This window comes from Heterodontus francisci, chromosome 27 (genome assembly GCF_036365525.1).
Source record: "Heterodontus francisci isolate sHetFra1 chromosome 27, sHetFra1.hap1, whole genome shotgun sequence".
In the NCBI taxonomy this organism is placed as follows: domain Eukaryota; kingdom Metazoa; phylum Chordata; class Chondrichthyes; order Heterodontiformes; family Heterodontidae; genus Heterodontus; species Heterodontus francisci.
Window position 1 is genome coordinate 42,059,272 of NC_090397.1, and position 14,259 is coordinate 42,073,530.

The 14,259-nt window shown below is 41.7% G+C and overlaps 1 protein-coding gene across 4 annotated transcripts in view; it reads left to right on the top strand.

Annotated features, from left to right (window-relative positions):
- The window catches only part of sema3c (sema domain, immunoglobulin domain (Ig), short basic domain, secreted, (semaphorin) 3C), a 296,068-nt gene that overhangs the window by 30,648 nt on the left and 251,161 nt on the right, over window positions 1–14,259 (top strand). For 2 of the 4 annotated variants that reach the window (XM_068059194.1, XM_068059200.1), the window contains exon 1: window positions 2,249–2,381. The exons of 1 other annotated variant lie outside the window; for it this stretch is intronic. The gene's annotated coding sequence lies outside the window, so the exon portion shown is untranslated. Of the gene's footprint in view, window positions 1–2,248; window positions 2,382–2,401; window positions 2,488–14,259 lie in introns of those variants that run through there. One more of the 4 variants, XM_068059197.1, reaches the window with a different exon arrangement.

Below are 14,259 nucleotides of genomic sequence, written 5' to 3' on the forward strand. Positions count from 1 at the left end.
AGATTCCTGTGTCTATTACACTGGCTCAAAAATGCCTCGGAATCCTAACATTTTGAAATATATCAAGCTAATAGGCAGAAAAGGACCAGCCAGTGCATCGAGCCTGCCCCGTACAGTTGTGCTGCAGCTAAACATCATGACCCCAGTGCTCCCCACCCATGAAGACTCATATAATCTCCTGGATCACACCCATCAGTGCTATCCCTGCTGGTATTTACAAGATTGGGGGAAAGACACAATTACCACGGGGCTGGCAACAACCCTCAATGCTATAGGTACATACTGGGAACCTGCCTGCCTGCCCCATGCTTCTGTGAAATTCATCCTTTACTGTGAGGTCTGGGGTAGAGTCAGAGGCCTTCCTCGGAATGCTCAGTATCAGCCCCAAGTGAGCTGCTGTGTAAGAGGGCTGCAGTAAACACAGAAGACAAATTCATTGTATAATCAGTCTTAAGGAATGCAGGTCACTTCCCAGGTCATTGAAGACAGAATGCAATCCAAGACAGTATTAGCCAGCCTGGCAGCTATATTCAAGCATTATTTTCTTTGTCCAAAATCTTATAGGCAAACCATTTATATGTAAGTTCTGTAGAGTACTTTATTAGAGAGGAGTTCCATGTTAAAGCATGACAAGCCATAATAGTGATGATGAAGTTGATGTTCATGGATTTATTTCTCTGGAAACCTACATGTGTCCGATACAAATGATTCAGAGAAGCTGTATGTGAGGGTGATCCAAAGCAGTACTTATTTCTGAAATCCTGTTCACATTACATCCTCATATTATTTAATGACACTGATCAATTCTTTTTGCAGAAGCTCCAAGGTTAATGTTAGCAGGACAGCCAGGTTTCGTATCTACCAGCAAGCTGACAACAAAGGAATAATTATCTTGCCTTGGGCAAAACAGCCATTAATTAATTCAGCCAGCCGCTACTGTTAAACATCAGCAGGCTATGGTAGAGGTATTGGGAAGTCTTCTGAAATTCTACTGTGCTTGTAGACTCCAGTGGGCAAAGGTGCCTGTTTCTATCAGTCAGTGTATTTGATGTCTTGATTCCTTCCCCACAGCTTTATTTTGGTCCATGTGGGCCTTCCTTTTTAATATCACCTCTTTGAAGAACACAGCCCCACCTTTATCTTATTGTTTGAATAGTGAATGGTGTAAGCTTGCAGGGTATATGTAATGGAATATTATTTGTTGGAATGTAGCATAGATTTGAGTTTTTCTTGTGTAGATAATCTGTGAAATGTGGATAGTTAAAATGGCAGTTGACGTTTTAGTAGTGAAACTTGAGCCTTCAAAATTGGGTTAGCACATTAGAATGAAAACTTCACTTTTGAAGTAATATCTTTATACCAAATATAAAATTACTATGCTTCCAGCCTGCCATCTTCTGGTTATCTATTGCTATCTGATCACTCATATAATTCTAGGATAGAGACGAATGTCAATTTTAAACCACCATATATAGCAGTCACTTGTCAGTGGCTCCATAAGATAAATAGGGTTTCAATATGACAGCTGATATGTGACTATTTATAATACAAAGTTTAATTTGAAATGGTTACCTGGTTATAGTTTGAAACTTTAAGCATGGCCACAGAATGTATGCAGTTTCCAAGTACAGCTAAAGATAAAGTTTTAGCAGAAGAAAATTTGTAGTTTAATTAAAGTGTAAATCAGGCTAAGTTGAAATTAATTATTTATCCCATACTTTTTTCCTTATAGCCAAGAGCTGAAATAAGTATTATTTCTGTATAGAGAAGGCTGCAACCAACATTCATCAACTCTGAATTTCATCATTCAGTAACATGCTAGACAATCTATTCCATTAGAAATACATTTTATTTTAATAATTTATTTCAATTTGATTCTACATTAACTTAATTACATTTTCACGCACTATGAATGTAAGAACAACGGTAAACAGGACATTAAAAACTGTGCACTCATAAACGTCTGTTCCTGCAACTCTTTTTTTAATGGTAAGTTTACAAAAGCCACGTGTCTAATTCCACGAGATGTCTGTGATTACTTTTTGTGGCATTGGGAAGGAAACAGCTGTGCCAAACAGTTTGTGAAAGACTTGAATTTTTCCCTGGAGTTACTGTTTATATTTTTGTTCTTTTTCAATTACTGACGTGGTTTGGTTGTTGGTTTAACATACCCCAGGGAAATTGGTTCTGCAGGCACCAGCTCCCATTATAATATGTAAAGTTATGCACTTTCCGAAAGTGACTCTAATACTGGTGTGCAGAGGACATCGATCTTTTCACTTCTGTGTTTTGCTGGTCCCTGGTGGGGAGATGCATACGCTGTTCACTTTGCTGAAAACCGAGTCATTCCTTCTCCAAACTATCGTGCCTGAGTATGAAGGGTTAGTAGATTTAACTGTTTAATATCAGGTGGAGTGATGAAGCAGTAAATTATAAACTGGGTTTGAAATTTCCCATTCTACTTAAAACTGTATGTTTTGGCTTTGGGTAAGTTACATTTGAAATGTTTTGTATTTATGTTTGAAGAGGAAGTGGGTTTCTGTCTTATTTCAAACCTGATTTGGCATGGTTGTGATATGTTTGTCCTCCGAAATTAGCATTTAGAGTAATCATTAGATAAGACATAATAGATGAAAAAGATAACATAAATCTTTTAACAAAAAAGAGGAGTTACTTACATGGCAGATAGATCAGAAAATGTGAAAAGAAAAATGTGGAAAAAATTAAAGAGAACTAATGCAGTGGGCAAAATGACTAGACTGTTCCAAGATGCCTCTTGATTGAACATTTGAAAGAACCTGTTTCTGCTGGGAGGAGGGTCAGCACCTAAAGTCCACAGATTTAAGAAAATTGTCACAAGAGCAATGCAGGAGAGGAGGTGATTTTTTTAGGCTGCATTTGCTGACAATGCAACCACAAGGTGGCACTGTACTAGCATAGGCGCAAATGCAGCCTGTTCCACCTAAATGTCACTGTGGCATTCAGGCAGCTGCCAGGATGAAAGATGGCGCTGCTCAATTTATCACAGAAAAACAACTTCAACCCATGGCAGCACACAATGGACATGTTTGATACCTGGGAGAACATTGCGCTGTTTAAAGTCTCATCGGAAGAACAGCACTTTGGACAGTGCTGCACACCCTCTGTAATTCAGTCAGGTTTCAGTACCATCACGCTCTCAGGCTGCTCGCTCCCCACTTCCCCCCACCTCCCACTCTCCAGCCTCTCCCCCTCCCTTCTTCCCCCCCCCCACCATTCTGCTCTCCGGCCGCTCACTTCCCCCCACCATCCCGCTCTCTGGCTGCTCACTCCCCCTTCCCCACAGGAAGGGGAGGGGAAGCGGGGAGCGAGCGGCCAGAGAGCAGGAGGGCTGGGGAGGGAAGCATGGAGCAAGCAGCTGGAGGGTGGGGCGTGGGAAGCGAGGAGTGGGGAGAGAGCAGCCTGGAGTGAGTGGCCGAGGGGGAGAGCGTTTTCCTGGCAAGGCAAAACGTAGACTGCGCATGCACAGCATCTGAGTGCAGGAGATCGTTTGTGCATGTGCGCAGCTTGGAGCGCTCTGATGACATCAGCGGGCCGCTGCATTGTCAGGAATCACTTTGTTTTTTTAATGCAGTGAGTTGTTTTGATCTGGAAGTTACCACCTGAAAAGGTGGCAGAAGTAAACTCAGTAGTAACTTTCAAAAAGGAATTGGATATATACTTGAAAAGGAAAAGTTTTCAGAGCTATGGAGAAAGAGCAATGAAGTGGGACTAATTGGATAGCTCTTTCAAAGAGCTGAAACAGACACCATGAGCTGAATGACCTCCTTTTGTTCTGTGAGATTCTGTTTGCTCCAAGTCACTGGATGTCTGTTGTGTTCAACTCTTTCTGACATCATATGACATCACTTGTAGCTACGTTAGAAAGTTGGACTATGACACTATGATGTACAAGTCCACTGGTTCCATAATGAAAATAACAAGACACAGCAGGTCTAATACCTAATGTCTAATGAGGTGACCACCAGCCACTGGTAAAATATGAGCAGTGGTGGGAGAAGGCCCTTACGTGGCAGTTAATTGGCCACTTAAGGGCTTTGATAGGCCTGGGGTGGGCAGGCTGTTTCTTGCCACCGTCCCGGTAAAATTGCTGTGAGGGTGGGAAGGCATCGGGAACGGCCCCCTCCCCTCCTCCCACTCAATTTTACACCCATCACCTCCCCCCCACCCTTCCCGTCACCAGCCTGCTCCTGTGGTTGTGGGGGGGGGGGGGGGGTCATAAAATTCCAGCCATGATCTTAAAGATAGAACTAGGCCATTCAAATGTGAAATCACAAAGTACTTTTTTTCCACACAAAGGGTAGTAGAAATCTAGAACTTTCTCCCCAAGAAGGCTGGCGATGCTCTGACAATCGGAGCTTTAAAGACTGAGATTGATAGATTTCTTTGTTAGGTCAGGGCATCAAAGGAGCTAAAGTGGGTAAATGGAATTGAGGTACAGATCAGTCATGATCTAATTGAGGGGCAGAGCAGGTTCAAGGGGCTGAATGGCCACCTACTTGTTGCTATGTTCCTAAGGAATGATACACAACATTGGCAGGAGTGGGTGAAATGAAAAAGGCCAGAAACTACAGTTTTAAAAAGAAAACGTATTGTGTATTGTAGTTATTAATTTCATTTCATTGCAAAAACAGATAAGCTTTGGTACATTGTACTTTTTGACATTATGGATTATTGTTACCAGCAGTTATGTGTTGTTATCTTATCACTACCAGTGACAGGTGAGATGGGAGTCTTTGTGACTTTGATACTATAGATAATTAAGGCAGTATCTCTAGTGCAATCTCACATCGTGAACCAATACTCATGCACATTTCTACATCTAGCTTTTGGCCCTTGGCAGACCTGTAACTCCATGTGGATCTGGATTGCAGTTAATGACCTGCCAGCCATGGGATGTAGCCAAGACTGGAATTCAATGCTATTCCACCACTTTTATTGTTGGGACTTTCCTGGTCTGTGTGGTTTAATTACTCACAGGATATATTAAGTGAGCCAATTACGTCCATTTTTTTCAATTACAATGAAAATTTTACAAAGGCAATAGATGTTGCAATACTTCTTGGTTTATGTGACCAACTTCACTCCAGAAATGAGAGAAATAAAGGGAAACTACCAGGAGGCAGGAATGCCTCAGCATCCATAAATTAAAGAGCTCTATTAAAACTATTAAACCTATAGAGTTAGCAGAGGGTATTTTTACCCTTCCTGTGGGGAAGTAACTGGTCTCCACTCAATTCACCATTTGGGGAACTGTGATACAGATACATGTCCTAATGTTCCCGATACAGTATTTTGGTGTGTTCCTGGAATTGGCCTCAAGCAAGACATGTCCTCAGCATTGGGGCTGTCAACAAAGATTGAGTCAGTGATGCTGAGAGATACAGTGGAAACAGTGAAAATCAGATCTATTTCACAAATAAGAAAGCACATGGATGTATTCTATAGATCTAGCTAATAAGCAAAATAGAGTAGTTTTTCCACTTTGATTTCTGTTTAAAGAACAGCCACAGGAAAAATAAGCTCTTTTTTCCCATTTCTTTCCTCCCCTCCCTTCCTCTTCTGACTGTGTTGACTACTTGCTGGTTATGCTTCCGCAGGTACCAAGTGATCCTTCACCCAACCCACAATTATTCAACTGTGTGGGGTAATGTAGGGGTCTCACTAGTCTATTTGACTAACGTAAGTCATAGCTGACCCTGAGCATGTCCTCCCCTGATGTCCAGACATGCTGATCTACAGCAGGAATTCCCTGACAGTGATCAGGAGCGGAAATTTCGGCTGATTATAATCTCCAGAGACCCAACAGTAGCTTCCCGGGTGCTAATGTGAGGGTCAAAACTGGGACTTTCCTGATCTGTGTCGTATAATTGCTCACTGGATATATTAAGTGAGGCAATTACGTCCATTCTTTCAATTGCAATGAAAATATTACAATGCAAAAGATGTTGCAATACTTCTCGGTTTAAGTGACCAACTTCTCTCCAGAAATGAGTGTTCACCGTCTTGGAAATCCCCAAATATGAATTTAATGATAAATTCATTTGAGCTAAAAATTTTAATTTGTGCTACAATGATAAATTCATGGGCGTGAGCCCAGGCACTGATTTCTTTCACCAATAAGTCAGGACATACTTGTAGCACAAATTTAAATTTTTAGCTCAAATAATAAAAACAAAAATTACAATTAATCTTATCAAATTGATATCTGCACAGAACAAAAGGCTACTTTGCTCTTTTACAGTGCTGTCCATGTGGAGGAAACTCACAGTGAAAACACTTGAGCTTGATTTTGTTCAACTCCTTCGAAAAGGAGCTGGATAAATAAATGGGAGAGAACTGGGTTGGATGTTATATGAATAGATGTAGAGTGAAATGCTCCACTGCTCGAGGTAGAGGCTTGGAGAGGAGAGGGAGGACAGTATTATTTGTAGAAGGCAGTCGGCTAGACTGAATAGCAAAGATATGAGAATAGATGAATATCCTGGAGTCAGGCCTGGTGGATAACGAGCAGCCAATCTTCTACCTGCTGAAGTCAAATTTCAGCCCTGAGTTTATCAGATGCAGAATATTAAATATATACATAAACATTCTTGTATAATTACTCAATGTAGTAAACTGCAGAAGTCATCTTTATTGTAAAATTAATTACAGGCTTGCAATTTTACCAATGTTTTGGATATTTTAAGCAAACAAATTTGGTTTGAAACTGTGAGTTTAAATCAAAAGATTCCTGATGACTTTAAATGCGATTATATCATTTCATTGCTTTGTTTTATAGAGAAGAAACTTATAATTTTACGTTGAAAGTACTTTTTGAATTGGGGATAACAAATCAAATCTGTGGAAGGAGTAATTTGGACAAAAAATTCCAGAGTTCTTTCAGAACAAAATTCCTGTCCACAATCATGATTGTGATGAAAAAGATAATGTGATCTCATTAAAAAAAAAGTAGCATTTCATTTTTAGACAAATGAATGGACATGAGGTTTTCATGACATAAGGTTTCACGTGAATATTGTTTTGCAGGTTTAGCCTGCATGTCAGCACTTTGCAATTGCGAGGCTTTGAGCAATCACTAAATAAATTCTCATTAAAAACAGAGCCCACTCACATTTACAAACAGGTTTCTGGGTTTTTTTGTGATCAGTGCTGTAACATTATTAACTTTGATCTGTTGGGACTTTCAGTACTTTTACTGCTTTGACTTTATATTTATATCGTAGGAATAAGATGGGCTCTACTGACTACGTTGTATAAAGTTAAAAAGAAATTCTGATGCTTTGACAGGTGAAATAAGACTTAGCTGATCCTAAATGGATTTAGTTTGTACAGGTCTTTTGCACCTTTAAAGAATTGATTCCCCTGAATTTCAATTGCATTCACCTCAGAATGAATCAGAGCAGTTTTTGACATTTCTTGGCATGTACTTCTGGAAAACAAGCATTACTTTAATAATTGCCAGATGTGTATCATTAAATGCAGATTTCCACAGCATGGAAGTTTCCCCCCACGAAAAAGATCTGGAAGTACAATGGTTCCTAATGTATCAATTAAATTGAGGATTTGTCAATATTATTTAATGGTGTTAATATTTTTCGGATATAGGCGTGATAGGAATGCATAGCATTTAACATATTCTTGCCATGTCCTACAGTCACAATAAGCTTTAACTGATTTAGTTCTGGATTATGAATCTTCTGGTGACCAACTGACTGGTTTTGCCATTAAAATAGGCCATGTTGTGCTCTTCTTGGCTGTTTTTTTACTGAGGGCAGAATTTTATGCTCTTTTCCCCCATGGCACATTTGAAAGTGGGGAGAGCATTTTATTGGGCGGGATGGTGGTGGGTGGGGACCACGTCACCACCCCAATGGTGGGAAGGCCTGTGGATGACCTTCCCGCCCTGCTGCCAGTTGAGGCCTTTAAGTGGGCAATTATTGCCCAATTAAGGGCCTCATTCCACTGCTGCCAGTATTAGCCCAACGGTGGGCCTGTCACCAGACAGGGAGCACAACAAGCAAACCTGTGCGGGTTGCTTTTGGCTCCCATCTGGGGGGGGGGGGAGGGGGAGTGGGTGGTTGGGGGGGGGGTGTCCCTTCTTCAAATGCACAGTGCCTGATCAAGGGACCCAGCATAGAGAAGGGGTGGTAGCACACTGAGAGCCATCCCCCCCACCATCCTTGTTGCAAACCCCCCTATTCCCCCTCCTCTGCAATCCCCACCCTGCAAAAATCCCTCCCACCATCACCCTGATTGGCTGGCACCTCTCATTGGGCAGGACTACAGTCTCCAGGGTCCTTAATCTGAGGGAAGGCCTGCTGCTGCCCAGTTCAGTGCCTAATTGGCACGTGATGCGGGGGGCCTTCCCAAAAAGAGGCAACGTTGGTTCTCACCAGCTCTTCACCGGTTCACCCGGCAGGCAAGACCCCTGTTGCCTCCATTAAATACCGCCCTGGGTAAAATTTTATCATCACTGCATGGGTGGTAATCTGGCAAAACAGCTGTTGTAGAACCTGCCCAATATTCAATGAAATGAAAATCAGGTTGATTCTCTCATGGGTGGGGGATCTACTCTGTTTGATTACTGTCCAGGTGGTGAAGACCGAGATTTACCCTGAGGCATTTTATTTCCATCCTGGAAACCCTTCCTGGAAATTTTATTTTAAATGTATCTACAAAGAAAATCTGGATGCACGTGTAAGCTTGTTAACTTTGCAAAATACTTGAAAATAGTGAGTCCAGGAAGAATGAAGTATGCTGCTGATTATTCTTTACAGAAGAATTTAGATCATTGCAGAGGATAGGCAAAGGTGTACATAACTTGAATTTATATAGAACTTTGTCACATCACTCAAAAATCCTTCAAACATTTCACATGCAATGAATTATTTTAAATTTCAATCACTTGTAATCAGACAAACATACCATTTCGGCAACAGGGATCCCGGTGACTGGCGGGGGAGGTGGGTAGTTAGCAACACCATCTCAGCCCTTTATCGGACCCCCTGCTAAACTCAACGGCAATCAGGCAATTAACTGCCGCCCTTGGGGCTGCCATCCCCTTTAAGGGACAAATCCCTCCCCAAGAGCTGCCAGCCAATCAGAACAGGCAGCTCATCAGTGCCACTGTGCAAGGTGGCCACTGCTGGTACTGCTGGTACTGCAGAAGGCCTAGAGCAGTGAAGGTGGAGGAAGCCCTGGGACCAAGGAAAGTGGGGTCAGGGTCACTGGGGCCAGTTAGGCAGGCCCCAGCAAGGGGATGATGGGGTGGTTGGTTCGGACAACGGGAGGGAGAGGTTCTTGCTGCGAGGAGGCGGCACTCCGTGAGCCATGGAGTCCCTCTAGAGGAAGGAGCCCCCGCCCTCCCCAACCCAGAACCCGCTAAGAGGTTGTCTCCACACAGCAGCAGGCCCATCCGCCTTTAGTTAAATTACTGTGGAGCGGGGAGAGGGCTCTTAAATGGTTCCTAATGGGCCACTTAAGTGGCCTAAATGGCCTCCCAGCTGGCTTCCTGTCTGCAGACAAAATGGCATAGGGGCAGGACAATGTCGGACATGCTACCCCACGCCATTTTGTCTGTCTCCCACCTGCCTCCAAGGGCTGGATAAAATCCAGCCCATGATCTCAGTTCAGCATCAAATTCAAAGGACTGCATTACTGACTTTACAGCTGAAGCTTTCTAATGCCGTGGTTAGACTTGCTTGCAATATTATATGCCGTTCCAGTTATCACACTTCAAAAAGGATGTGCCTGTATTGGTGGTATTGCAGAGAACCACAAGAATGATCCTATATGTAAAGTGTAAAGCTATGAAGAAAGATTTAATAACCTCTGTCGTCATAGAAAAGCTTGAACTGTACAGTTTGTGGCAAAGAAGGGATGGGGTTAAATACCTTTACAAAAAGGAGTTCACACCTGCTTTAAAAGCAGCTTAAGGGAAGCATCTTTTAAGGTATCTAAAGTATTAAATGGTGCAGATCAGATGAATCTCTAGTAGGTACAAGGACTGATTGAAGGAATATTGCAGAGATCATATAAACAGTCGTCAGAATTAGTTGATGGATATTAATATGATTGCATTAGAGTGGGAATAGCAGTACAGATTTTTTTTCTCTTGAAAATCAAGTCAATGGACAAGGATCACATTGTAAAAAAAGCTAGCAACATTGGAAAAACGTAGGGCAGTAGGTGAGGTAAATCATGAAGTAGGAATGAAACAACATGGGACTTCAGGCATGGCAAAAGGATAATGTGGAGATGGAAGCTTTACCTTGACTGGCAGAAGAATAGTCCTGAATTGTAGAACTACACAGATAGTCAGTAATTGCTTAAAAATCAAATGCAACTGGAAAAAGCTGTGTTGTTTTAATGACAGCAAGCACTATAGCAATGAAAGGCTCAGTGGAAGTTTTTTTTTTCGAAACTCAATAATCATTCTTTGGCACAAGAGAATAGTAGTGTGGATCAAAGAAATAAGTTAGTCCTTGAAATACAATTAATTGCACTGGGTGCTGCTGGAGGGCACAGTGTGAAGAAGGGAGTTCGGTAAGTGAGTGGATTTTAAGGGTTAATCTCTCAAGTCTAGTTTTTGTTTTGTTTACATTTAGCAATTAACTGAAATTACTGTTTAAGTTTCTTACAGTTTAAGTTAAGTTTCTTACAGTTTTAAACACGGGTATACAAGCTCTCAGAGTAGCTGTAGCTAGTTAATTAGATAGCTAGCTTAAACTGGTTTCTGAGCTCTAGCAGAGCTCTAGCAAACCTGACATATCATTGTATTCAGAGAGTATAAATTCTTGTCTGCATTGAGTGTTGCTGGAGGGTGCAAAGAAGGGAGTTTGGTAAATGAGGGAGTTCGGTAAGGAGAGGAACTATAAATTAATTAAGAAAAAATAAATTTAATTGACACAAGAAAGATGGCAGGACAGGTGATGTGTCATGGTTGCAGTATGTGGGAGCTCCTGGATGCCACAGCAATCGATGGCAACCACGTCTGTTGTAAGTGTCTGCAGCTTGAGGAACTTCGGCTCAGAGTCATTGAGCTGGAGACCAAGCTTCAGAGACCATGATGCATTAGGGAGGGGGGACGTTACCTGGACATTTTGTTCCAGAAGGCAGTCACACCCCTTAGGATAGGGTCGTCAGTTTTAGTCCGTGATCAGGGACAGGAGGGTGTGACTGCGAGTCAGGCAGTTAAGGGGATCGAGAAGGTGGAAGTGGATGACCCACAGCCCTTACAATTGAGTAACGGGTTTGAGGTTCTAGCAGCTTGTATGGACAAGAGCGAGTGCTGTAGTGTGAATGAGCAGACTGACCATGGTACAGGAAGCCGTTCAAGTGAGGGGAGCAAAAAGGAAAGTAGTGGTGGTAGGGGACAGTATAGTGGGGGGGGGGGGGGATTGACACTGTTCTCTGCAGCAAAGAGCGAGAGTCCAGAAGGCTGTGTTGACTGTCCGGTGCCAGGGTTCGGGACATCTGCTCTGGGCTGGAGCAGAATTTATAGTGTGAAGAGGGAGGATCCAGTTGTCATGCTCCATGTAGGTACCAACGACATAGGCAGGGCAAGGAAAGAGATTCTGCATTGTCAGTCTGAGGATCTAAGCACCAAATTAACCAGCAGAACCTCTTATAATCTCTGGATAATAATCTCTGGATTATTACCTGAGCCACATGAAATTTGGAGTAGGGCAAATAAGATTAGAAAAATGAATGCGTGTCTCAAAGACTGGTGTGGTAGAATTGGGTTCCGATTCATGGGGCACTGGCACCAGTATTGGGGAAAGTGAGGGCTGTACCATTGGGATGGTCTACACCTGAACCGTGCTGGGAAAAGTGTTTCAGTGAGCTGCATAACTAGGGAAGCAGAGAGGGGTTTAAAGTAAATAGTGGGGCCAAGGGATCAAGTTTGGGAAGATGTGGTAAATAAAAGAGTAGAGACAAGGCAAGAGAGAAAGGTAATAATATGGGGAAAGATAAACAAATCGTGACAGGAAGGGACAGTGAGTACAAATCTAACAGTAAATCAGCAGACAAGGCTAGAGGTTACAAAAATAATAAAAGGACAAAACTAAAGGCCCTGTATCTGAATGCATGTAATAGTTGAAACAAAACAGATGAACCGAAAACACAAATATAAATAAATAAGTACAATCTGATAGCCATTACAGAGACATGGCTGCAGGATGACAGATTGGGACTGGAATATTGTGGGGAACAAGACATTTAGGAAGGACAGGAAGCTAGGAAAAGGTGGAGGGGTGGCTCTGTTAATTAATGATCATATTAGCACAATAGAGAAGGATGACCCAAGTTCAAGAAACCAGAATGTAGAAGCAGTTTGGGTTGAGATGAGAAATGATAAAGGCAAGAAGTCACTTGTGGGAGTGGTGTACAGGCCTCCTAACAATAACCATATGGTAGGATGGAGTATAAAGGAAGAAATAATGGGTGCTTGTCAGAAAGGTATGGCAATAATCATGGAGGACTTTAATCTACATATAGACTGGAAAAGTCAGATGGGCAAGGATAGCCTAGATGAGGAGCTCACAGAATGCTTTCAGGATATTTTCTTAGAACGGCACATTCTGGAGCCAATCAGAGAGCAGGCTTTACTAGACCTGGTATTGTTCAATGAGATTGGATTAATTCATAACCTCATAGTGAAGGCACCCCTAGGCAGCAATGATCACAATGTGATTGAATTTTACATTCAGTTAGAGAGAGAGAAGACTGTGTCTAAGACTGGTCTTTTAAACTAAAATAAGGGTAATTATGAGGGTATGAAAGTAGAAGTGAACTGGCAAAGTAGGTTAAGTGATGATAGGTCAATAGAGATGCAGTGACAGACATTTGAGGGGCTATTTCAGAATACACAGAATAGATACATTCCAACGAGAAAGAAAAATCACAAGGGGAGGACTCACCATCTGTGGTTAACTAAAAAAAGTCAAAGATAGTATCAAACTTAAAGAAAAAGCATAAAATTGCGCAAAGATGGGTGGCAGGTCAGAAGATTGGACAGAATATAAAAAGCAGCAAAGCACGACTAAAAGATTAATAAGGAGGGAAAAATTAGAGTACAAGAGAAAGCTGGATAGAAATATAAAAACTGGTAGTAAAAGTTGCTATAGATATTTAAGAAAGAACAGTCGACAAAGTGGGTGTTGGTCCGATAGAAAATGATTCTGGGGAATTATTAAGGGAAAATAAAGAAAAGGCAGATGAATTGAATAGGTATTTTGCATCGGTCTTCACCATAGATGATACAAGTAACATCCCAGAAATAGTTGTAAATCAAGAAATAGAAGAGATGGAGGAGCTCAATAAAACTACAATCATCAGGGAAGTGGTACTGAACGAATTGTTGGAGCTGCAGGCTAACAAGTCCCGGGTCCTGTTGGACTTAAAAGACATGGCTAGTGAGACAGTTGATGCTCTGGTTTTAATTTTCCAAAATTCCCTAGATTCAGAGAGGTTCCTTTAGATTGGAAAATAGCCAATATAGCTCCTTTATTCAAAAAGGGAGGGAGACAGAAGGCAGGAAATTACAGGCCAGTTAGCTTAACATCTGTCATAGGGAAAATGTTAGAAGCTATTATTCAAGACATTATAGCAGGGCACTTACAAAAATTCAAGGTAATCAGGCAGAGTCAACATGGTTTTGTGAAATTTCATTTAACCAATTTACCGGAGTTCTTGAAGAAGTAACATGTGCTGTGGATAAAGGGGAACAGGTAGATGTACTGTACTTGGATTTCCAGAAGGCATTTGATATGGTGCCACATCAAAGGTTATTGCGGAAAATAAAAGCTCCTAGTGTAGGAGGTAACATTTTAGCCTGGATAGAAGATTGGTTAGCTAACAGGTAACAGAGTGTAGGGATAAATGGGTCATTTTCTGGTTGGCAAGATGTAAAGAGTGGTGTACCACAGGGGTCAGTTTTGGAGCCTCAACCTTTTACAATTTATATAAATGACTTGGATGAAGTTTGCTAAATTTGCTGATGACACAAAGGTAGGTAGGAAAGTAAGTTGTGAAGAGGACATAAGGAGGCTACAAAGGGATATAGATAGGTTAAGTGAGTGAGCAAAGATCTGGCAAATGGAGTATAATGTGGGAAAATGTGAAATTGTCCATTTTGGCAGGAAGAATAGAAAAAGAAGCATATTATCTAAATGGTGAGGGATTGCAGAGCTCTGAGATGCAGAGGGATCTGGG